The sequence below is a fragment of the Mobula birostris genome, chromosome 2 (genome assembly GCF_030028105.1).
Source record: "Mobula birostris isolate sMobBir1 chromosome 2, sMobBir1.hap1, whole genome shotgun sequence".
In the NCBI taxonomy this organism is placed as follows: Eukaryota; Metazoa; Chordata; class Chondrichthyes; order Myliobatiformes; family Myliobatidae; genus Mobula; species Mobula birostris.
Genome location: NC_092371.1, coordinates 45905580 through 45932264, shown reverse-complemented (window position 1 = coordinate 45932264; position 26685 = coordinate 45905580). Strand labels below are relative to the sequence as shown.

Genomic DNA, 26685 nt, shown 5'->3' with positions numbered 1-26685 from the left:
CTGAGACACCTGTATCTACATATGTGCCTCCAGAAACTGTGTTTTCATTGGACAGGCTGTCAGAGACACCTGTAAAGGCGACCCAGATCAGGCAGTGGACAGAGAGGGACCCAATCCTGTCCCAAGTCAAGACTTCTCTTTTACAAGGTTGGCCCAGAGTCGTGGAAGGAGAGGAACTGAGGCCTTATGCCAAACGCAAGACAGAACTCAGTCTTCAGGATGGCTGCATTTTCTGGGGGGAGCGAGGGTCATTGTGCCTCCCCTGGCCATTCACAGTTTGTGGAGGAAATTCATGAGACTTACCCAGGAGTGTCTCGAATGAAAAGCCTTGCAAGATCATATGTTTGGTGGCCAGGAATGGATCAGGATCTGGAGAACAAGGTAAAATCATGCATGTGATGTCAGACTAATCAGAATATGCCACCACCAACTGCTTTGCATCCATGGGAGTGGCCAGACCACCCCTGGTCTAGGCTACATTTGGACTTTGCTGGCCCTTTTCTTGTAACGGTAGATGCGCATTCTAAATGGATTGAAGCTCACATCATGAGTAACATCACAGCCCCCTCAACCATAGACAAATTCAGGCAAGTGTTTGCAGTCCACAGGTTGCCTGACACTCTGGTCACTGATAATGGCCCGCCGTTCACCAGTGAACTGTTCAGTGAGTTCATACATCAGAATGGCATTCGTCACATTCGGCCAGCCCCTTTCCACCCAGCCTCCAATGGTTTGGCTGAGCGGGCTGTTCAGACAGTGAAGGAAGGCCTGAAGCGGATGACAGGGGACTCTCTTAGTATGCAGCTTTCACGTTTCCTGTTTAAATACCGCCTCATGCCAAAGACTACGACTGCCCGCACTCCAGCAGGGATGCTGATGGGGGCTTAGGCCCAAGTCAAGATTGGACCTGCTGCGCCTGGACATGAAGGCAAAAGTGAAGAGAAAGCAGGAAAAGCAGAAGGAGGGACATGATCAACATGCGTGAGAGAGACAGTTAAAACCGGTTGACAATGTCTATGTGAGAAACAATCAGCAATGGCTCCCTGGGGTTATTCTTAAGCAGAGTGATCCCGTCTCCTATGTTGTTGAGCTGACTGATGGACGTGTTTTCCGCAGACATCAGGACCGTGTGCACCTGCGTCATGATACTGGCTCAGAGGCAGACAGTTCCATGGAGTTTCCATTTGTGAGACAGACTACGGTGGAAGCATGTCCACCAGTGACTTTGCCAGAGGGTAAGATGTTGGCAGAGGGGTCGGGGTCCCCTGAGGAGGATGGACATTCTCACACAGATACACAAACCCCTCTCATGCCCCCAACACCAGACCCACCCAAAACACCATCACCAGCAGTGCCTGCTGGGTCAACGGGAGTAGTGCGCACTTATAAACCTCCTGACAGACTGAATCTTTGACGGGACAGTTTTTTGTTGTTGTTAGATTGAATGTTGAATCTGTCACATTTTCCAGATGTTTTGTATTGATAAACTGTTGCTGAGATACTAGTATAAGTTTTCAGGGGTACGCAAGTTAATAACACCACTGTTTTTATTTCCTAGTTTTTTACATTTGGGGATGTTGGATTTTAAAGGGGGAGAAGTGTTGTAATGTGAGCATTATTAAAAGTAAGTTAATACTAATTAGGATAATGGGTTTTACTTCTGTTCTTTTACTTCCGGTGTGCTTTGTATATAGTGTCCCTGCCATGCTGTACGGGTTGTGAAAGCCTCTGTATATGCATAACGGTTTTGAAGTTCAAGATAAAGTTGTTTCTTGGGCATGAAGTTGTCGAGTGTGCCTTTTTCAAATTAGAAGTTACTACATAAACGGTTTAGGAGTTCCTTGTGTTTTTTCACGAGTGACTCACTCTTTGTAATGTGGTTTCCCGGTGCTTTCTGTTTCAGTTTGTTAAGTTTATTTTGATGTGCTCAGGGATTCTGTGTTAGTTTTATTCTTGAAGCAGATGCCCGATTAGCTCCAACCAGAGGGTCCTCATTCCTCTGACGGTGTCACTTGGTCGAGGTACCTCTGTATAAGCTCTTCTGGCTCTACATGGAAGTCTTCGGCTCCGATATTGGCAGTGCACATCATTGCACATCTACCGGCATCACTGAAGGACATCTTGGACAAGTCCCTCATTTGAGATTTCCAGCAGACACAGGTCTGTGGCACCTCAGGGGCTGCGCCTAGAGAGGGGGGCCCTGTCACAACCATGGATTCCACAGTGCAGCAGATTCAGCAATTGCGCTCGTGAATATGCACCTGTCAACTAATTATTATTTCATTATGATAGTATTTTACTCCATTCATTCCGTCATAGTGTTTGCCGAGACTTGAATCCAGGACACAGCAACATTTTGCTGCCTGCTTGTATTCCGCCTTGCCTGAGGAAACTGGACTGTCCAGTCAACTGACTCTGAAGACTGGCGGTATTCATTTTATTCTTAGTTGTTCTTTTCAGCCACAGTGTATGCTTCATTAACCATTTGAGAGTTTTAGCTAACAGCCCTGTTTGGCCTAGCATTTATTGTTTTCTTTTCCCTTTAACACTGTTTGCATTAAAGTCTGTGAAATATCGACCCGCTTCAGTGCCTCTCACTCCGCACTTGGGCCATATCCGAACCTGGTGACATGAGCAATCAATGGACAAAGGTATAGGTGGCATAAAAACATGTGTTGCCTGCATTGCTTTCACAGTTTATCCATCCATCATACTCTCTTCATTCATTCAAGAGCTACAGAGCTAAGCTCCAAGCATATTAAATTAACCCTACTACAGAAGAGACAACAGGCTAGAAACTCATCGTTTGTATTCATTAAACATACAATAGTAATGCATACAGGCTAAACTCCATTTCGGAAACTGACCCACTGAGGCCAATGGAACCAAATTTCAAAAGCAGATATCAATGCATGCAAGATACCATGTAATGATACAAGGTATCACTAAATTTTACTGATTTCTTAATCTATTTAATTAAATTGAATGCAATTTTGGTAACTAGTAAAAGGTTTTGGCAAAAGTAAAGTTTGAGATTAACTCCCATACAAAACAAATGATGATGGTTCAGTAAAAATGTACTGCACTTTTCCTGACCCATTCAATTATCTTACACCATTTTCCATTAAATTTTCAGAATGAAAGCATAATCTTGCAATTTCAGTAGTAGCCGCTGTCATCCTGAATGTCTCTGTACTATATCAGATTGTTATAGAAAATCGACTGCTACATAACAGGTTTCCCATTATTTATAGTGCAGTCAAATATGTAAAAAGCTGACTTCCAAATTTAACTAATTATGCAGAAACCATGTAATGACAGTTATTTAATTGAAATCTTAAAATAATTTACATGGATTGCGAAAACAAAGGCCTATATGGGGTACCCAAATTATTTTGCTAGAAGAATAAACTGCATGTTATTTTGCCAAATTTTTAATAGTAATGGAAGCAGGGTTTCAGAATGAATTTTCTCTTTTTAATAGAATATTGAATATAGATAGACAACAAGCAAAAGCAAAGGAATTAATTATTTTGAATTGACTTTTCTATCTCTAGCAATTGTACAATAAAGAAATAATCACTAATTCAATGTCAATGAAAGACCAATGACATTTGTATGTTCCAACAGTCCTGTCAACAATATGGTGTCTATACTGTATTTAGAGATTATATTCATCAGCATCATTCACCAGCTACATGGTGAAAAAAAATTCAATAAAGGTTCCAATATGCTCTCAAAGAACAAAGTTTCCTTCAGAACTTTAAGTCCCAGCTACATTTGCTGCTGAAAACACAATCTGAATACTAATGACACAATTAAGTTTGCTTCAGTAAGTAATTACAAACTTTCCCACATCAGATTTACTGCTCTATAAGGTAATTCTGTGAAATGTTAAAAGCTCCATAGCAGAGTTCACATTGGACTTTGGAACAACTAATGGACACAAGTTAGAGCTTAGCACTCATTGAAGTGTAAATGTTTTTATTTGTCTCTTTTCCTTTCTTTAAGTCGACTGTAGCTTGGCATCCAGAAATGTAATATCTGACCCTGTTCGGGTGACACTGATAACTGACAAGTTGGCATAACTCAGAGGACGTCCTCAAGAGGCAGAGACTCAAGAAAGCGACATCCAGCATTAAAGGCTCTCAACGTCCAGGCCATGACCTCTTCTCATTACCACCATTGGGGAAGAGATTCATGAACATGAAGACCCATATTCTGTTTTAAGTACAATTTCTTCCTATCCACCGCCAGATTTCTGAATGGTCCATGAATACTACCCCCTCATGTCTTTTGCACTATTTAGTTCTTAACTTAGTATTTTTTTTATGTCTTGCAGTATGCTGCTGCTGCAAAACAACAAATTTCATGACATACAGTATGTCAACGCTAATTAACCTGGTTCTAACCTAGGAGGGTCAAGTTGGGGGTGGGAATAGATGAGACCCTTCCAGTTAAGATAATTCTGCAAATACCAACTCGACTGTATGAAGTGGATAAACTAGCCTCAGGATGTTGTCTTGCCTCTGTGCCGATAACCTTTAACTGCTTTAACAATTGTCTGTCCTTAAGCCTTTCAATATTGCTCTGTGAAGTAAGTGATACCCAGAGCACCATTATGAAGAGAATTCAGGCATTCCAAAAATCAGTGTGCAGATTCACTAGTAGTTTCTGTTATGGGATAATTGAATATGGAGGTGTCTGTATGTACTGTGACCAGCTATACAGGAGAACCGCTCAATTATTAAATGCCTCATATTTCACATTAAACTTTGCAGAGCTAATCATGAATTCAGTCTGAGGACTATAAAATATATACCTAGACAGGGGAGGAGCAAAATAAAGACACAGAGATGCTTTCATATATTTTAATAAACTACAACCATGTAAAGATCTTCAGTGAATATCAATGACTTGTTCAGGTTGTACAACACATTCTGACTTCAATTTTCACCTGCACTCCATAGGTCCATAGGACATAGGAGTAAAACAAAGCCATTCAGCCCATCAAGTCTGATTCACCATTTCATCATCGCAGATTTACTAGCCCTCTCAACCTCGTTCTTTTGCCTTCTCCCCTCCCCTCGCATAAGTAGCAAACAATATTTTTAATGATACTTAAATTATTGGAAAAAATAGAAAATTGGGCCATCTGTTCAATATTCTTCATTTTACACAATTATACAAAGCCTAAGTGTACCCCAAACCATTGCACAATCCTTTCCATATATTCTGCAGGCTAAATTTGTTTGTGCACATACCTAATTATCATAACAATATCTGAAAGGTCTAAAGGCAACCAATACTATTTCTAATAAATCCCACTCAGAGCTGAATCACACCAGAAAGCAGCATTCAGAGATGGGACGGATGTCAGATCCCACTCTGGCAACCGAACAGAAAAAAACAGAAAAAGTCTCAGCTGATTTACAGCAGCAGGTTACCACAATGCACTTCTTTTAGAAGAACATTTTCTCTTAGTGAAGCGACATTCTTAGTAACAAGTATCCTACCAGAATAAAGTTGAGGAAAATAGAGCATTGTTTGCTGACATTCTGCACTAGCAGCACAGAACTTTACACAATAGAAGGCTGAGATCTGATCTATTGTGCCTTTGCCAACTCCGGAGGAGTTATCTATTTGGTGTTGCTTACCACCGTTCCTGAATAACATTCTATTCCTTTTCAAATATTAACTTTATAAATTGAAGGAATTATGTATTCCGCTTGCACCACTCTCACAGCTTGGGCATTGTTGGTCTTCATAAACCCTTACATAAAAGAATTATAACCTCCCACTTTATTTTGATAAATGGTTTTGAAGTAATATCTAGTTACAGACTCTGCAGCAAGTAGGGCAAGTTTTTTCCCCCCACCAATTAACCTCGTTAAAAAAAGTCACAATTGTGAACAGCACTATCAGTCTCTTCAGAAGCAAATGTAAGGTTATGAAAAATGCACCAGATTCTCCATCAGCAAAGATTCATCCGAGTGTTATTTTAAACAAATCCTTTCATTCTCCTTTCCATGACACAGAACTAAAAGGTAAAACAGCCAAAACTAGCTATAAATATTTGGACTGGCCCAATCAGTGACATATAAAGGGTTAGCATATGCTCTTTTTCAGCATGTAATCCATTTTTAAGAAGCAAATCAGGGTCCAAAGCATTTTCACACATCTTTTATTTTTTTGTACTCCACAGAAAAGACTTCTCAGATATGTTAACATTTAGTACAAGTCATCTACTCAGAATATATCACTCAACATTTCCCTACATTAAAAAAATCTATTTGTCAGAAATGATATTGTACCCCATAAAGGCATGCAGATCCCTGCTCAGTTAAATTTACTCTTGATTACTTTCAGTATGTAAACTAATTTTGTGACGACATTGTCACAATGCCCTCAGCAAGCGTGCAGCAATATCAGAAACATCACTAAATAAACACCATTGCAAAGTTTATTTCTCACTCCGTGGACTTTGGCTGCCCTCGGCACTTTTAAAAATGTCTTACCTGGATGTCAGTATTATACAGGGTGTAGGGATTCTACAGAATGAGCTGCTGATGGTGTGCTTGAGGCAGGGACAACAGCATAATTTAACAAGTCCTGAAGAAGTGTTTCAGTCCAATCCGTCGACTGTTTACTCTTTTCCATAGATTCTGCCTGACCTGCTGAGCTCCTCCAGCATTTGTGTGTGTTGCTTTGGATTTTTAGCATCTGCAAATTTTCTTGTGTTTGTAATTTAAGAAGCACTTGGATAGGAACATTGTCGGCCAGCGCTTAGAGGGCTATGAGCTGAATGCAAGAAATTGGGAAGACCTGATTGGCATGTACTGGTTGGTTTGAAAGGCCTACATTGATGTTGCATTGCTCTATGACTAGGACTTCATGTAGCTTCCGTATTCCGTATATGTTACAAATACTCTGCCCTAACTACATCTAATATATCAGGGCACTTGGTCCCTCAAAAAAATCAACTAAAATGAAATCAATTTTGTGAATACCTACCATGTTATGAAAACTTAACAGGGTACACATGCACTCAGTGGCCACTTTAGTAGGGACACCTGTTCAATACTGCAAATACCTAATCAGCTAGTCATAAAAGCATGCCGACATGGTCAAGAAGTTCAGTTGTGGTTCGGACCAAACATCAGAATGGGGTAGAAATGTGATCTAAGTGATTCTGACCATGGAATGATTGATTGTTGATCCCAAATCTCAGAAACTGCTGATCTCCTGGGGTTTTCACACACAGCAATCTCTAGAGTTTATAGTGAACAAAAAGACCCAAAATAAAATCCAGTAAGCAGCAGTTCTGTGGGTAAAAATGCCTTTTTAATGAGAGAGATCAGAGGAGAATGGCCAGACTGACAGGAAGGCAACAGTAACTCAAATTACCATGTATTACAACGGTGGTATGCTGAATGCACGACATGTTGAACCTTGAAGTGAAGGGGCTACAGCAGCAGAAGACCACGGACATACACTCAGTAGCCTCTTTCTTAGATTACAGGAGGTACCTTATAAAGTGGCCACTGAGTGTGTTATATCCCATTCTGACCTTCACTTCCATAATCTTCAATGAAACTTACTTTCACAAGCAGACTACAAAGTAGAGTTACTACAATGCTCAGGCATTTTAGCACATTCAAAGACAAATATTTTATTTCTACTAATGTTTGTACAGTTTCGGATGAGACTTCCAAAAAATTCAATATGGTAAAAGTTATAACGTTCAGCCAATACAGATCAAATTCCTAACATATTCATGTAACTTTTTTAAGTTGACTTCATTCCCATCGACAGTCAGATGGGCTTATATGCAGTCAGCCAGCTGTTTGGTCCACAGAGAACATCTAGCTAGCAACTGAGTACAGGTTGGAAAAACAACACCTCATAATCCATCAGGTAGCCTCCAACCTGATGGCATGAACATTGATCTCCCCAACTTCCAGAACTGATCCCCTGCCCTTTCCCTCTTCAAATCCCCACTCTGACTCCCTTCTTAACTTGTCTCTTCTCCTCGCCTGCCTGTCATTTCTCCCTGGTGCGCCTCCTCCTTCTCTTCGTCCCATGATCTACTCTCCTTTCTTAGCAGATTTCTTCTTCTCCAACACTTTAGCTTTTCCACTAATCATCTCCCAGCTTCTAACTTCATCCCCTCTTCCCCTCGCACCTGGCTTCACTCTTCACCTTCTAGCTTGTACTCTTTCCCCTCCCCTACCTTCTTAATCTGGCTTCTTTTCCCTTTATTCCCAGACCTGATGCAGGGTCTTGGTCTGAAACATCAAATGTTTATTCATTCCTATATATGCTGCCGGGCCTGCTGAGTTCCTCCAGCATTTTGTGTGTGTTGCTGAGTATATAGTGATGTGTTCCAGGCTTCAAGGTCTGCGCATTGCAACACGGAAAAAGTTGGGAGCATATTAGAGGTCAGATATGCAGAAACTGAACTCTTGCCTTGCTGCTGGGCTAATTAAAATCAGGAGCCTTCTGTAAGTTGCTGAGTAAATGAGCACGACGTTGAACAGTGAGGTCCGGAAGCATTGCTCCACAGTGTTCTACCTGTCTTTCGCTATTTATAAAGCGTCAAACCTACCAGATGCTATTGGATTGCAAAACTCTACTCAGAAATATGCTTCAAGCATTCCCTTTCGTTGAAATACATCATTAGTTTGATTCCACCGAAAAAAGAAAATGAAAGAAAGGAAGTCCTCCGTCATGACAAATGGTGCGGTAACACCACAAAACCACTTTTTCTTAAACCAAAAAAAAAGTCAAAACAGGCTTGTGGATTCTTAGAATCAATCCTCATAGATGTTGTTACAAGAAAATTGTCATCTTGGAAAGCATGGGACAACAGATTTTCCTTCTGGATATGAGATGCCACACATCCTACAAGTGGCAACTGTGTTGCAGAGAGAGCAAGAGAAGTCTTTATACATGAATTTTTAAGGAAAGAGGAAATTTACTCCTACAGCAAACAGGTGGATCACACAAGAGGAGCAACCCCAAGGCATCTGATTTTAATGGTCAGGGCAAAATAGCATGCATTTACTTCCTGGTTTCAAGATGAGAGGGGGAATAAGCAGAAACCGCTGACAAGTGGAAGCCATCCACTGATACCTGGTATAGGAACAGTAGAGGTTTAGTGCAGGGAAGGTTTACCACTTCAACCACAATGCAGAGTAATCATCCCAACAGTTAAAAAATTTGAGGAGTCTCGTTGCTGATCTGGCCATTTCCTTGCTAATTGGGGGTATTGCTGTGGGCTCTGGTGAAAGCTTCTTACCTCTGAAAGATCAAGTAGGTTAATGAAATTTCCACTCCAATGCATTCAGACAAGGATGTTAGAACATACAGAGCTCATATTAAAAATAAAGACATTTGAGACTATCTCCACAAATAGCTTGAGGTAGTCCAGGAATCAGTTCTTCTGCTTAACATGATGGCAAGTTTACAGCTGGCAAGTGGTTACAAGAGAAGTAAACTTCTGTGCAACTTAACATCAGATTCATAGGTGCACCATTTGAAAACAATGCTTCCTATCAAGTGGCCTTCAAAGGAAAATTAAAAGCTAAAATATTTTCACCATTAACACCTTTCATAATAAACCAGTGGCAATTTGTTCACAACATATTATGTATGTATCTTGCAATCGTGATTTATATTCATAATCAATAAGCTAAATTTCTTTTATTTCTCAAAATAAATTCATAATCAATATTTGAACAGCAGTCTGTAAAGCAATCATTGTGGGATTCAGCCACCTGAAGCATAACTTTCCAATATTTGCTATAGCAGTGGTTTTCTCCTTCCTTCCTGTAGCAGTACAAGAAATGGCTGACATCACAGGCATGGCTTTGGCCACAACTTAGTTTACACCACCCTGCAGTTTTTCAATGAGGGGCCTTGGCGCCATTTTCATCGGCCATTATTATGTATTGTTGAGACTTCATCTCACTCAGCTAGCCAAACGACCATTCAGTTGGAGAGGGGCATTTTCAATGGAAGCTTAACTTTAAATTACAGGTCTTCAATGATAATGGGTTAGGAACCAAGAGTGAAATAACTGCAGCCTGTTCATCCAGTCTGAGATCTTTATCCTGGCACAAAATCAATCCTTAACAGATATCTATGCTTGTTGATGCCAATGGATCTCTTCCCTTTCTACACAATATTTTTCAGGGGTTTTGAATTTCATTTAATACCCCAACATTCATTGAGAAACTCATCTTAACACATTTTTTTGTCTTGTTCAATGTTCCAAGTGTTTTCCTAGTATTCTCTTTGGTTGAATACTTATGTTTGTTTCCATCCTCCTCACCAAGCACTCATTTGGCTGATTGACCAGTTTGGGAATTTATCATCAATATGGCTTGTGGGGAAGGGGGAGTAATCCTATTTGCAATCAATCTGCATATGAGCATTAAATAACCTGGCTTTTGTATACAGCAGGTAACATTAAAAATCAGACACAAGAATACCAACATTATGCACTTGGAGAAAAGCAAAGATTTTAAATAAAACTAGCACTTACCACTAATGACAGACCTCAGAGATAAATAGATTTTATAATTGTGTAATTCAGATTTTCAATAGTAGACAAATGAAATATGAATATCAATTATGGTAAGACTGCTATTAAGATTTGAAGAATTTACTCCAGCTTTCCATCTTTCCTTTTATATCCTCTTATGACTAGAATTTTAGGAAATGTTAAAATGATATTTTTCTAATCAAAGCTCAGGTAGGAACCTTGTCAGCTAAATATTTTACCTTTCACATGTAATTTTTTGGATGGTGGCAGAGAACACCAGTATTGGATAGAGAGGCAAGAAAGGAAACAAAAATCACTACATGCAAGCAAGGCCTGCAGCATGAATTGTAGGAGTAAAATGTAAAAGTTTTGCAGTGTCAATAGAAAACTTATACACAGCATGCAGTTTGACGTAACAGTGATTGATAGGAATTCATAAGTTTTCACTCTTTCCAAAATGATCTCACCAGGTTTTTGACTCTTCCTGTAGTATTAACAGTGGGTCATTTTGTACCTTGGTTCCTAATTTAGTAAAGATGCCACTAAGTGTATATTGTCTTGTCATAAACATCACTTCCATCTGCTTTGTCCTGTCCATGCCTTCTCTACCTGCTCTGCAACTTAAAAGCAACTTTTCTATCTCACCAACTTGTACAGTCTCTATCCCAAACTATTAGCACTGTTCATCCTTCCCCAGATGTCATGCAACCTATTGAGTGGTCCCAACATCATCTTATTCTCTTAAATTTCAGACTTCCAGCATCACCAGGTTTTGTTTGACTCTTATGGGGAAGAGGAAATCATAGCCTAGGAAGAAAGACTTCTCGGAAATACATGTGTGGAAAGCATTCTCATCAGAATAAATACAATAGAACTGGAGAAATTAGGAGAATGGAGTCAAATCCTTTCAGAGAAAGGGGGAGGAGATGAAGTCACAATGACTGTAGAAAGGATATTATTTGCTAATGCTCTTCATAAGATGGAAATAATGTCAAGAATCAGAAGTCAAAAATGGACCATATGAAAATAAGAGCTGGATGGATATTAACAGCGAAGATGGAGGCCTGTGCCTTCTGTACAAGTTCAGAAACCAGCATCATAGTCATCAACATACCAAAAGAAGAGCAGAGAGAGAAGACCCGATCAAGAGTGCTCCCTATACCCCTTAGGGAGAAGGGTATAGTTTGGACCCATGTGTGCAAAAGCATTTTTACTTTGGCAAGCGAGAGAGTGAATAAATAGAGTTGAAAACGAAATTGCTCAAAGTGAGAGCAAATTTATCCAGACAAAAGGATGAGCAAAGAAAATAGCAAATAGCTCTCAGGAAATGCTTTTCTGAGCCAGAGATGCAGAGGAAACTAGGCATCCATGGTGAAAGTGAGCTGGCTGAGACCAGGAACCTGTCAAAGCGGAAAAGTGATCAGAGGCATCACAAAGCAAAGGAGAAATGTTAAAGTAGGAAGAAGCAAGCTCTGCAAGAAGTAAGAGCAGATTAGAAGCAATTATATGATGAAGTGTAATCTGCTTCTTGATTTTGAAGGAGATAAAATCAGCCAAGTAGGTTAGATGGGTCATGAAGCTAGGGGGAAGATCTGGAAGAAACCTTAAGTTTCACCTTCTATGTGTTCGAAATGTTGAATTGGCTGTATGAGATGGACAAGTCTGGGACTAAAATCTTCAGCTAGGGTAGAAGGGAATGCAGTATTTTGATTGTAGAGTAAGAAGCCCTGTGAACAACTGACAAAGATTTTAATTTAAATTATAATACAAATCTTTATTGTACTTTTACAGAACAAATTGGTAAATTTGTACTGTTTTAATAATTAAAATTTAATTCATAAAGCAATGAATATTTTAAAATCAATAATGAGTAGGTGGTTGGATCAAAAATCCAGACAGATAAAGTCTCTCTGACTGATAAGAGCTGTAAAATAATTTCAAGCAAATTATGTTGTCAAACACAAAAAACATCATTCATAATTCCCTGCATTTTAAATGAGAAAATCATTATGGTTTCATGTTGATATTGTTTGGAAGCTATTGCAACAGAAATAACGATAATACTAGATATGGTGACAAGTACCTATTTACATGTGGTTAAAACATGTTTCAGACATGGATTGTCATAAACTATTCAGATACTCAAGCAAGACATTCTCAGGCAGCCGCTATACAGGGAAATAAACCACAATATGTTAGGCAAGACCTTTAATTAGGGCTGGAAAGGGAGCAGACGCCGAATTTGCCGGACTCATGAAGGACCTCAGTCCGAAAAACCGACTGATATCTCCTCTCCATAGACGCTACCTGACTTGCTGAGTTCCTCCAGCATTTTGTTCGGTTTGCTCAAGGTTTTCAGCATCTTCAGAATCGTGTTTATAATTTAGATATTCACTCTGGCTTTTCCTTCAAAAGCTGTGTAACATGAACAAAAGTATTCCAATCTTTTTAACGATTTAAGGAACTGCTAAGGATAAATGAGGCCTTGAGCATGATCTTTACTTCAGATTTACTTTAGCTTCAAATATCTCAAATTGCAACAAAGGCTATATAACAGGACATATGGTTTAGACTAGCTATTGATGAATGAGTCAAGTCTTTTAGAATTTAATATTCCCATCTCCACTTGAACAATGAATAGATTACTCATGCAACAGACACATCAGAATGTCTCACTGAGGGAATGGTTATTAATTATGGTGTCGACATTATACTTACTACAGCACTACTTGAGTAAGTTCCAAATTCTAGAGGGCTTTCAGGGGACTTCTATTTTATGGGAAATGTGAATTGGTCTGGCCTCTACAACCATAGAGAGTCTTGTTACTATTCCCATTTCCTTGCTGTAGGATAACACTTGCTTCATTACTTTGCTCTGCATTGATCACAGGGGATTGAAAGGTCATCCAGGGAGCTTTAACTAAATTCTTTGTGATGTCAGCACAAAGTGGCAAATGAAGCATGCAGCACATATTTGATCCAAGCATACTTTCACCATTACACAACAAAGCAATAAAATTTCTATTGTTTTCCTTCATTAAAGTTCTGCTTTTCACTATAATAGAATACAAAAATTTAAATTATCCTATCTGCAAATGAATTTTCCCCCCATAATTTATGTCTTTTTCCCTGATCAGATAAAAAAAAAACAATATCCATTATATTGGTTTAAAGACTTCTTATTTTCTCCTATAAGAAAGGTAGTGTAAACCACCAGGTTGAGACAACCAGAATGAATTCTCATTATCAATTGCAGTTTGCATGAAAGATTTTTTTTAATGTTGATAATTAGCTTTTATAGTGGTGGTTGCCATCACACCTAGTTTGAAATTTAAATTATGTCCAACATAAGCTATTTACATCAGAATTCCTTCTTCTTCCCGAAATGCAGGTCGTCTTCATGATACTTTAGAAACTTACCATTCACTTGGGTGAATTAGAGATAAGAATAAGCTGACAGAAGTACATGCTTTGTTAAAACGTTACTGAGAAATAAGCTAAAAAGCTTTGTTTTATAAAGAATTCATTACCAGAGCTTTCTGGTACTGAGTGTGGGTGTTCAGAAGCTGTTTTCCTTGAGTAGAAAGACTAAAATTAAAGTGGCAGACTATCAAGACAAGGGATTGTTACTTAGGACTGACACCAAGAGGAATCTCTTTATATTGAGGGTTTGAATGTTAGTGCTGGTGTTTTACTACCTTTAAAAAAGTGATTGTTCAGTCATTTGATATTTTCAGAACAAAGATAGGTTGATTTTTGGAAATAGGAAAATCAAATGTTAAAACAAATTGGAGGCAGCCATGAGCTTGCTGAATGGCAGACCAGGCTTCAGGTACTGGAAGATTTAGTCATGCTTTTATACTCTAAAAATTATGCATTAGACACTGTTGCTAAATATCACAAAATAAGCAAAGCATTCAGCACAGGTTGAAAACTGTGAGCTTGATTATAATAGAAAATTACATTGTCCTGCTACTGGTAAAAGCTAGGTTAATACTAATGAAGAAAACACCCCCTTCATGGGTAAGGAAATTCAATGAAAAAGAGTGCTGACAGTGTATGCTCCACAGAATTGCTCAGAACTGATTTGAAATAGTCCATAATGTATAACTTCTTGGTTTCTGTCACTCTTGCACAAGAATTACACTGCAAGAGCAGAAACAGTTTTCAATAGCACAGAATATCTACAAATTACTTTTTCCATCAATTAACCACATTAATTGCCAATGGTCCATTGGATGAAAAGGGTCAATTCAAAAGAGAGAAAAAAAAATCAAAAAAAGTGACGAATTTACAGTTTTAAGCCATCACAAACTAAAACATTAACACATGCATTCTTAACAGGGCCAGAATTTAACTGAAGCCTCTAATACAATGTTCAAACAAAAATAAGTTGTGCATTCCTCTGAAATCTCACTACACAAAAACATTTAACTGAAGCACATAGCTCACAAATGCATCAGATTTTCCTCTCAACTCCTAACCAATAGGTGACTTTGTTCCTTCAACGGTCCACTCAGTGTGTCTAACTGATCAACTATGGCCATTAATGTGACAACATAGTTGTTTAGACTGCAGCTACATTATCGCACAGCTGTGCCGAGATGAAACCACTGAGCCACAGTGAATTATCACTTTCAACAAGTCATTTTTCAAGTGGGTGTGGAAAGTGAGGAAAAAATAAACCATATGTGCACCAGAAGGTTTACAATACCATGTCAAATTGAGCTGACCATGGCTATCTACTTCTTGATCAAGTTATCTCTGCTTTTCATGAATCAAATTAAAGCAGATTCTTCCAATTGTTTTCAGCCTTCTACAAACCATTTATAGATGCTCACTTTGTTTGCAACCACTTATGGCAGACAACCATGGAAAATGTGTGCAGAGATTAAAAACACATCAGTTCACTACAGCCTTTCTTTTATGAAATCTCTAGAATGATTTACTAATCAACTACTTCTAAAGCACAAGAACCTAACAATTGTGCCCTTATGGTGGTTTCTTGCAACTCTTAGAACAGTCATTTTTCCATTCCAGAAGAATAATCAATTTTGCACAAGGCCATAGGAAAATTGTGTTTCATGGTAAAGATTCATTAGCACTCTCGCCAGGCACAAAAAGGTCTCAACATAAACTAATCAAGATCTTCAGCCAAAAACTTTCACTTGGCAGAACATGTACAGTATTTAACTTTCAAATATTTCTATAATCTTGTTTTGGGAACACAAAAGTCTTAATATATGGCACAGCTAGTATGTTTCAGTAACTACAAATACTAGTCAAAGCAGCCTTTTCTCAAAGTTGCAGAATTGTGGGTTTAAACAGTATACCAGGGTTTGAGTACAATCACCATAGACCTAAGGAAATATGGTACCAACAGAAATTTTGGACTATTGGTCTCTTTTTCCATCGGTTTTAAATATCTCAAAATGCTTAAATTCATCATCCCTAAACATCCAACTAAAAATAAGTCAGATTTGCAATACTGTATTCCATAATTTTTCTTAGTTACTAAGTCTTAGCTACTTTGAATTGGCTTCCTGTAACTTCTAGAATTGACTTTAACATTCTATTAGTTGTTTTTAAGGCTCTCAGTGGTCTGGGACCACAGTACATCACAGAATCACTTTCATTTTATAGTTCTGCTCAAGCTTTTACGGCTTCTTCCACTGGTCTCTTAAATTTAAACAGTCGCCCTCAAAAGACAATTGGCAGGTCAGTCTTTTTGAACTATACTCCTAACTGTGGAACTCAATACCTAAAATTATAAGGGATGCAGACTCAGTTGACACTTGTGAACACCAGCTCAGAAGCTATTTATTTAACCTTGGTTTTAACTAACATCTTTTTGTCTTTTATTTTTATAGTTGCACTTTATGCATTTTAAAGCACTTCAAACTACATCTGGATGAAAAGTGCTTTACAAATAAGTTGTTATTATTACTACTACAATGTCTGCAAGTGCAAAGAGGGCTACTTACTGACATAATCTTACTTATAACACTGAAACAACTCAATATACAAAGTTTATTTCCCGTTACTGTTCAGTTAGAACTAAAACAGGAAAATGTTATTCTACGATGTGTTATTTCACTAGATGATAGTTGGAAGCAAGAATAGTAACACTTAAAAACCATGTGAACTTCAAATACAGAAGTTACAAACATACTTAAAGCACACACCATTGGGCTGAAGGACAGCTTCTACCACACAACTGCAAGACTACTGGACTCTTGACCTCACAATCCACTTCTTTATGGTCATGCACCTTATTGTCTGCTGGCACTCTTTCTGTGATTGCAACACTGTACAGTATTCTACATTCTATTATTGTGTTCCCTGTACTATCTCAATACACAGTTGCAATGAAATGAGTGGATAGATAACAAGCAAAACAAAGTTTATCCCTCATCTTGGTACACGTGACAATAATAAACCAAGAAAATACCAAAAATAAATTAAATTCAAATAAATATTAAGAAAGCAAAATGAATCTAAAACTGTGTTGCTATTTGGATCTAACCCAACAACACAATATCTATACCTTTTTTTTAAATTAAAGAGCTTTATTTTAATACAGTTTTTCTTCATCTGCTTTCAGGTTACTGAACAAGTAAACTTGAAATCAGGACATCGTTACACTGTTTGATGTGCTTTATGAAAGCTATTTTCTCAAAAGAAACATTAAATAAGAAATGCAATATCTCACAATCTGAATATTAAAGACTGCCCTCCATATTTGAACTGTTTACTGTGACTGACAACAAATCAGCTTCCAACAAGGGCCTCAAAATCCAAATTTTGAAAACTACATTAACCTCATATGCTTCAGTTCTGCTACTTAGTGCAATCATCCCCAAAGTTCTAATATGATCCCAAGGAAATATACACAATCCCAAGGAAACATACTCCCTTTTTATTTACTATTAGTAAGTTTGGAAATACCCATAGAAGCTATCCTTGCAGTATAAAGCTAAGATGTATCCTAACTGTTATGATTAAAGATGAGCACACTCTTGAAAGTACCAAGAAACTGGACAAACGTTTAATACGACCGAGCATGATTCTTTATACTTTATTGTCGCCAAACAATTGATACTAGAATGTACAATCATCACAGCGATATTTGATTCTGTGCTTCCCGCTCCCTGGATTACAAATATTAAATATGAAAAATAGTAAAAATTAGTAAATATTAAGAATTTATATTATAAATCATAATAGAAAACAGAAAAATAGGAAGTAAAGTAGTCAAAAAAACTGAGAGGCAAGTCCGGATATTTGGGGGGTACGACCCAGATCCAGGTCAGGATCCATTCAGCAGTCTTATCACAGTTGGAAAGAAGCTGTTCCCAAATCTGGCCGTACGAGTCTTCAAGCTCCTGAGCCTTCTCCCGGAGGGAAGAGGGACGAAAAGTGTGTTGGCTGGGTGGGTCGTGTCCTTGATTATCCTGGCAGCACTGCTCCAACAGCGTGCGGTGTAAAGTGAGTCCAAGGACGGAAGATTGGTTTGTGTGATGTGTTGCGCCATGTTCACAATCTTCTGCAGCTTCTTCCGGTCTTGGACAGGACAACTTCTATACCAGGTTGTGATGCACCCTAGAAGAATGCTTTCTACGGTGCATCTATAAAAATTAGTGAGGGTTTTAGGGGACAGGCCAAATTTCTTTAGTTTTCTCAGGAAGTAAAGGCGCTGGTGGGCCTTCTTGGCAGTGAACTCTGCTTGGTTGGACCAAGTCAGGTCATTTGTGACATTGACCCCAAGGAACTTAAAGCTTTTGACCTGTTCCACTTGTGCACCACCGATGTAAATTGGGTTGTGCGGTCCGCTACTCCTTCTGAAGTCAACAACCAATTCCTTCGTCTTGTTGACGTTGAGGGATAGGTTATTGTCTTCGCACCATGCCACCAGGTTCTTAATCAAGCTATGAGAAAGCTGCACTTGCAACATGCAATGGACACTAATGTATCCAATATTTTAGTAATATTTGAGTAATATTGCAAATATATTATTTGATTAAGCATCCTTTGTGTACATAATTATTTATGGGTTATATGTAAGAAGTATGTGAATGGCATATGTTATTACGCCACCATGTCATATGTGAGCGCCTCACTAAAGAAAAACTAAGGACATAAGTATCATAGAACATAAAGTACTACAGTACAGTACAGGCCCATCGGCCCAGAATGTTGTGCCGACCCTCAAACCCTGCCTTCCATATAAGCCCCCACCTTAAATTCCTCCATATACCTGTCTAGTAGTCTCTTAAACTTCACTAGTGTATATGCCTCCACCACTATCCCTGGCTTTTGTGTTTTTCTTTTGATTAGTTTCTGGAGTTACAAATCAGAACAGATACTGTGAAAAACTACAGTACAAGTGGAAAAGCATCTGATTAGATCCAAAGGTTATGGGCTCACATCTCGTGATGGACTCAAATTCATAAGGAATGATGACATTTCATCAAAATTCATAGGAGCCACATTTCAGTTAAGATGCTAAATCAAAGCCCATCTGCCACTTTTAAAATGGTAGCTATGCACACACTGTTTTCTGACCAACATTAAAGAACATTTCAACAAAGAGTAGATCTACTCTGCCAACCAGTGAGACAATGATTGATCTCCTACCTCAAAATCTACTTTCACATCAATCCCCACAGTCCTTTGGTCTTCAAAAATTTATTGATCTCAACCTTTAATACAACCAAGCATCCATAGTTACTACAATAGAGGACTGCAGAGGTTGCAAATGAAGACGTTTTCTTATTTCACTATGGAATGACTATTTATTCTGAGATGAACCCTGCTCCAACCCATTATAGATTCACCAACCTTACACCAGTTTCTCTACGACCCCATTCTCCTGAAAAACTACATTATTTGTTATTAGCACCTAAAAAACTCTAGCATCTATTATCTGCAAAAAGAAACTATTCAGCCCATAGTGGCACTTTATAAGTAATGCATTGTTCATAGAAGTCCTGATGAAAGAAGAAAGATGACGAAGCAGCAATGGGGCAGAGTTGCTTTCTGCAACCCCCTCCACCCATAAAAATATTATTGAAGCCTAAGAGTAACATTATCAGCATATATTGTTGTGCCACAGGCTTTAATGTAACTGTCCAACTGCCTAAGCTTCTAACTGTCTGCCTGTGTACGGGCTGAATAGTTCCCTTTTGCCTATATCACAATCTTTCACCTGGATGCAGAGCAGCTTCCAGAAAAGTTAGAGGCTCAAACCCGAGCAACCAGGTAGATCTGGATTTGACAATTGTACCACTCTATCCAGATGCATCAGTGCTTAAAATTGCACTCTTTGCAGTGAATTATGAATGCAGCCTGTCCATTGTGCAAACCAGCCTCTTCTCTAATGACTCAATAAAAGCAACCACCATAAAAAAAAACCCACCCATAAGACATAGGAGCAGAATTAGGCCATTCAACAGATCGAGTCTACTCTGCCATTCATTATGGCTGATTCCAGGCCCTTCTCAATCCCATACACCTATCTTCTTGCCATACCCTTTGATGCCCTGACCAATCACGAAACTATCAACTTCCACCTTAAATATTCCCACAGACTTGGTCTCCACTGCAGTCTGTGCCAGAGAATGTCAGCCATTCCTCTATCTATGCCAGTAATTTTCCTGTCTTGCCATTGGATTTTATCTTGTTAAGCAGCCTCATGTGTGGCACCTTATCAAATGCTTTCTGAAAATCCAAGTAAATGGCATCCACTGCCTCTCCTTTGTCCACCCTACTTGTTACTTCCTCAAAGAACCTCAAAAGATTGTCAAGAAAGATTTCTCTTTACAGGAACCATGCTGACATTGACTTCTTTTATCATTGGTTTCCAAGTACCCCAAAACCTTATCTTTAATAATACACTTCAACACTTTCCCAATCACTGTGGTTAGCTTAATTGGCCTATAATTTCCTTTCTTTTGCGTTTCTCCCTTCTTAAAGAGTGGAGCGACATTTGCAATCTTCCAGTCCTCCGGGACCCTGCCAGGATCAAGTGATTCTTGAAAGATTATGGTCAATGCATCTGCTATCTCTTCAGCAACTTCCCTCAGGACTCTGGGATGTTATCCATCTGGTCCCGGTGACTTACCCACCTTAATACCTTTCAATTTGCCTAGCACCTTTTCCTTTGTAATAGCAATAGCACTCACTCCTGCTCCCCCAGACTCACGGACCTCTGACACACTGCTAGTATCTTCTACAGTGAAAACTGATGCAAAGTACCCATTTAGTTCATCTGCCATTTCTTTGCCCCCATTACTACCTCACTAGCATCATTTTCCAGTGGTCCAATATCAACTCTCACCTCCCTTTTACTCTTTATATAACTGAAAAAACTTTTAGTATCTTGCTTTTTATTATTGGCTAGTCAGCCCTCATGTTTCAGCCTTATAACTTCTTTAATTGTCTTTTGTTGGATTTTAAAATCTTCCCAATCATCCAACTTCTGATTCACTTTTGCTCCCATATATGCCCTTTCCTTGAGTTTTATGAAGTCCTTAACATCCCTTGTCAGCCACGGTTGCCTACCCCTACCATATGAGACAACTTCTTCTTTGGGACATACCTATCCTGGGCCTTGTGAATTCTTCCCAGAAACTGCAGCCATCTCTGCTCTGCCATCATCCCTGCCAGTATCCTCCTCCAATCCACCTGGGTAAGATCCTTTCTCATGCCTCTGTAATTCCCCTTATTCCACTGCGATACTGATACATCCGACATGCTTCTCCCTCTCAAATTGCAGTACAAATTCAATCATTACTGTCTCCTAAGTGTTCCTTTAAATTAAACTCCCTAATAAGAACAGTTTTTTTTACACAACACCCAATCCATGATAACCTTTCCCCTAGTAGGCTCAAGCATAAGCTGCTTTAAAAAGCCAACCTGTAAGTATTCAACAAATTCCCTCTCTTTCGATCTGTCACCAACCTGATTTTCCTAACCTCCTTGCATATTGACGTCCCCCATTACAATTGTGTCATTACCCTTATTACATACCTTTCCCAGCTCCCTTTGCAATCTCAACCCCACTTGTTGGCTACTTTTTGAAGGCCTATATGAATCCCATAATAGTTTTTTTTTACCCTTTCAGTGTCTTAACTCCACCCACAAAGATACAACAGTCTCTAACCCGATGTCACCTCCCACCTCTGTCATTCTCTCAGTTATAGAGTCATACAGCACAGAAACAGACCCTTTGGCCCAACTCATCTACACTGACCAAGATGTCAATATCAGCTGGTCCCATTTACCTGTGTTGGGCCCTCTAAACCAGCTGTCCCCAACCACTGGGCCGCGGACTGGTACCGGACCACAAAGCATGTGCTACCGGGCCACAAGGAAACAATACGATTTGGTGATATGAGTCAGCTGCACCTTTCCCCATTCCCTGTCACGCACTGTTGAGCTTGAATGCACTCGAGGTCATTACCCGCACGTCATCTATGGCAGCACGGGAAGAAGATCAACTCCTTGAGCTTGCAAATGACAGTGGGCTGAAAAGTATGTTTGACATAACATCTCTGCCGGCATTCTGCATCAAAGTCAAGGCTAAATATCCTGAGATAGCCACGAAAGCACTGAAAACGTTGCTTCCATTTCCAACATATCTCTGCAATCAATGCAACGAAAATTAAGTTGCAGAATAGACTGGACATAAGGAACCCCCTTTGAGTATCGCTGTCTCCCATCACCCCTCAATAGGACCATCTTGTTGCAGGGAAACAAGCCTAGGACTCGCATTGATTCAGCGATATTGGTGTGTTGCAATGATTTTATATATTCATACGGGGAAAATATGTGCGGTGTGTTTAATATCCAAATGTTACTTAAAATGTTATGATGCTATTGACTTATATAACCATATAATAATTACAGCACGGAAACAGGCCATCTCGGCCCTTCTAGTCTGTGCCGAACGCTACTCTCACCTCGCCCCGCCGACCTGCACTCAGCCCATAACCCTCCATTCCTTTCCTGTCCATATACCTATCCAATTTTTCTTCAAGTGATAATATCAAACCTGCCTCTACCACTTCTGCTGGAAGTTCATTCAACACTTACTTCAAGCTCCCCTGTCCTCCCCGATAATTGATTTATCACCATATTCATGCGAGGAAAATATGTGCAGTGTGTTTAATATTAAGTTTGTTAGATAAACCTTTTTAGAAACGAAATTGAGTGTATTAGTCACTTACCACCTATATTCCGATCGTGATTAACACCGCCCCCCCCCCCCACCAAGAACAGAATCGCTAAAAACGATTTGTAGGGAAAAATCGGCACGTCCACACATGCGCAAGTCACGCATGCGCACTGGTGCCTGCTCAAGGCTTCATGGTCTTGGGGTAAACACAACGTATTTGACTGCTACTCTTGTCCATTGGCAACCCTACCACCCCGCTCCCGCCCCCCCGGATCGGCCAGTCCGCAAGAATATTGTCAATATTAAACTGGTCCGCAATGCAAAAAAGGTTGGGGACCCCTGATCTAAACTTTTCCTATGTACCTGTCCAACTATTTTTAAATACATGCCTCAACCACGTCCTCTAGTAGCATATTCCAAATACCGCCCATTCTATGGGTGAGACAATTGCTTCAGATAGCTATTAAGTCTCTCCCATCTCACATTAAACCAATGCCCTCTTGTTTTTGATTCCCTAAACCAGAGAAACAAACAGTACATTCAGCCTATCTATGCCCCTTATGATATTATACAGCTCAAAGGTTACCCTTCATTCTCCTATATGCCAGTAAAAATAATTAGATTTTGAGAACACTCAGTCCTCTTTTATTGTCATTCAGAAATGCATACATGCATTAAGATGTGATACAATGTTTCTCCTAACCTGCCCAATGTCTTTCCATAACTTAGTCCTGGGAATACCCTAGTAAATTTCCTCTACATTCTTTTCAGCTTAATGGCTTCATTCCAATAGCAAGGTAACCAGCAGTGAACGCAATATTCCAATTGTAGCTTCACCAACAAATCATACAACTGCAACATTAAACCCCAATTGCTATATTCAATGCTCTGAGAGATAAAATGTCTTCTGTGCCAGAAGCCTTTTCACGATCCTGCCAACCTAAGAGGCCACTTTCAGGGATCAATGTACTTGTACTTAAAGATCCCTCTGCTCTAAAACATTCCATAGGGCCCCATCAGTAACTCTCAAAGTCCCTTCTGGATTTCTCTTTCCAAAATGGACTATCTCATGCTTACCTACATTTAAACTCAATCTACCATTCCCTGACCCACTTACCCAGCTGATAAAGGTCCCTCTGTAAATCCTGAGTACCATCTTCACTGTCAACAACACCATCTGTTTTGGTGTTATCTGTAAACTTACTAACCATACTTGATACATTCTCATCCAAATCATTGATACAGATTACAATAGAAAATAGCCTAACACCAAGCTTTGGGGAACACTAGTCACAGGTCATCAGTCCACAAATCAAACTTCTGCCATCTCCTTCTGCTTCTAATTAGCTAGCTTTCCCTGGGCCCTTTGTGATCAACCTTTCTACAGCAGCCTACAATATGGAACATTGAAGTTCTTAACTGAAGTTCAAATAGACTGTCAACCATCCAGCCATCAATGGTTTTGTTGGTTAATTCTTCAAAAATGAAAACAATGTAATCACATTTGAGATGCAAACTCCCGCTCATTTGCCCTCTATTGTCAGGTATAAGCTTGAGGGCAAGAACTACCAGACTCAAAGAGAGCTTTCTTGCGCTGTTATCTAGCCTGAACAGATCTCGCATATGCTAAGATGAACTCTTGACTTTCCAGTCTGCCTCATCAAGGCCCTTGTGCTTTCTTGGAAAGCACAGCATTAGATTCTGCATGGTTTTCATTTCACTTCCTTGATATAATTATGAATGGCGTGATCTGTCTGGACGGCAGGCAAAGCAAAATTACTTCACTATATCTCAGTACATGTGACAACAATACACTAATATCAAAGTTTAGCAATAATCTTATTAATATCTTGGGAAACAGAGAAAGCCATAAAAATGACGAATCCAAAGAGGGCTAAGTTAAAATAAAGCTTCAAGAATATAATGCTTCAGTGGAATAAAAGGGAAGGAACAAGGGCAAAGTCGCATGAAAATCGAACGCTCACTCCGATTCACAGTTCGTGAAATTTAACAACACATGTTAGAAATAGTCTGGTAACAAGTCCCAGGTGTATCTATTAACCACACAAACACTGCACTGGTTCAGGAAGGTGGTTCTCTACCTACAGTAGGCCAATGAGGAGCTGGTCTTGCCATTGACAATAGAAGCCATGTTTACCACAGAGAGAAATTAACACTTAATATAAAAAGTTAATTTACTTCCACCCACTTCAAAGCACTAAAATCTCAGTGGAGATAAATAGTGGATAGAAGGAACAGGAATGAGAATATTGAGTAGTCCTTCAGTGGACCAGGTAGGATTTTTCCAATACAAAGAGTTCTGCAAATTATTGCAAAACAACACACATACATACATACATACACACACACACACACACACACACACACACACACACACACACTTACTTTTATGTGGATTCAGAATCAAAATTATGTTGCATTCTGGTGAGAAATGTGTTGAACACACCGTTCAGTGCAAGTGCTAAAAGTAAGCTTTAAATGCTCAAGTGGGTGGGGAGAGCAACAGTCAAATTTTAAGAAGGTTGATATTTTATTTGAACCTTTATTCCTTTGACAGACCAGGTTCTACTAGCTCACCCACCATTTTACCATAGAATTTGAAAACTTCAAGTAATGTTGGCTTTACAATTTGCATCAGAACCGTTTCATTGTGATTAAAAAATATTCTTCAATGATGCCACATGATCTGATTAAAAAATCACTTTTTGATTTCAGATTTTCCACATCCATTACAACATGCTTCTTCAATTTTTATCTCGTAGCTCCAGCACTGTTTTTCTTTCCTTTTCGGTCTCCCTCTGATGGATCATCTATAATTACCAAGCCTTTGCCACCTTCCCTCAGCCTGCACTGCCACTATTTGTACCAGAGTCTCTTGGCTCTCTAGAATATCATTCTACCTGCCTCTTAAAACCTTTCTGACCTGAAAACATTAACATTTTAGTGCACACCAACTACTTTCAGTGCTTCTAGCATCCAGTTTTTCTTTCCTCTTGCTTTCACATCACCATGAGAATTAAAACAACTAAATTCAACAGCGGGTGAGTATATAATCCAATACAGGCAGAAACAAGATAAGAAATTCCCATGTAATGCTTTAATAAGCCATAACTACGGCTGAAGACTTAAAAATTTCATATAATGAAACAAAGACCATAGCTGATAAAGTAGCTACCTGGGACCTACTGCTTGTAAGGGAATACTTGGCTGTTCATTGTTTCAAGCTTTTGATGTACTGCAACCTATAACAGCTGTTTCTCTTACACATTTGCCTCATCAACTAGTTTAACCCTTACATATTGTTTGGGTCATATTTGACCCATTTTGACATTTGACAGCAGTAAAAACACTCTAAATGCCATTTTTTTAAGCCGAAATGTGAAGACTTTTCCTAAAGTGAGGCAAAATATGCAAAAATGAAAATATTTTAAAATGTTATACTTTTGTACAGGTGCTATAAGTTTTTGTACATTGAGACTGTTCCGGGTCAAGTTTGGCCTGTATCTATTGAAATGGATATTAAATCTCTGAAACATTAATTAAGGATTAATGTACATTGAGGCTGTCCCGATCACATTTGACCTGTATCTATTGAAATGGATTTTACATCTCTGAAACATTAATTAAGGATTAATCACCCATTTATTAATGTCAGATAGGCTAATTATACATTCTAAATAGATCTGTGGTTCAAAATTTGGTATAGACACTTGTTATGAGGGGATTCTTGGGCTGGGTCAAAATTGACCCGGACCATACTGTGAAGATATAGAATATGAACTGTATGTAAGGGTTAACTCCCAATGTTACGTGAACTGAAATTCTATCCTGTAAACTGGATGCTTGGAGAGGAAAGGGTGGGTGGTGGTTCTGGTATGGGGCGTGGGAGATGTGGAAAGACATCAGGGCAGAGAGTAAATTTCAAATAAATGACTAA

General features: G+C 39.0%; 1 protein-coding gene across 1 annotated transcript in view; it reads right to left on the bottom strand.

The window, feature by feature from the left end:
* Positions 1 to 26685, bottom strand: part of LOC140186220 (cadherin-4-like) — a 753218-nt gene that overhangs the window by 661740 nt on the left and 64793 nt on the right. The window lies entirely within an intron of this gene.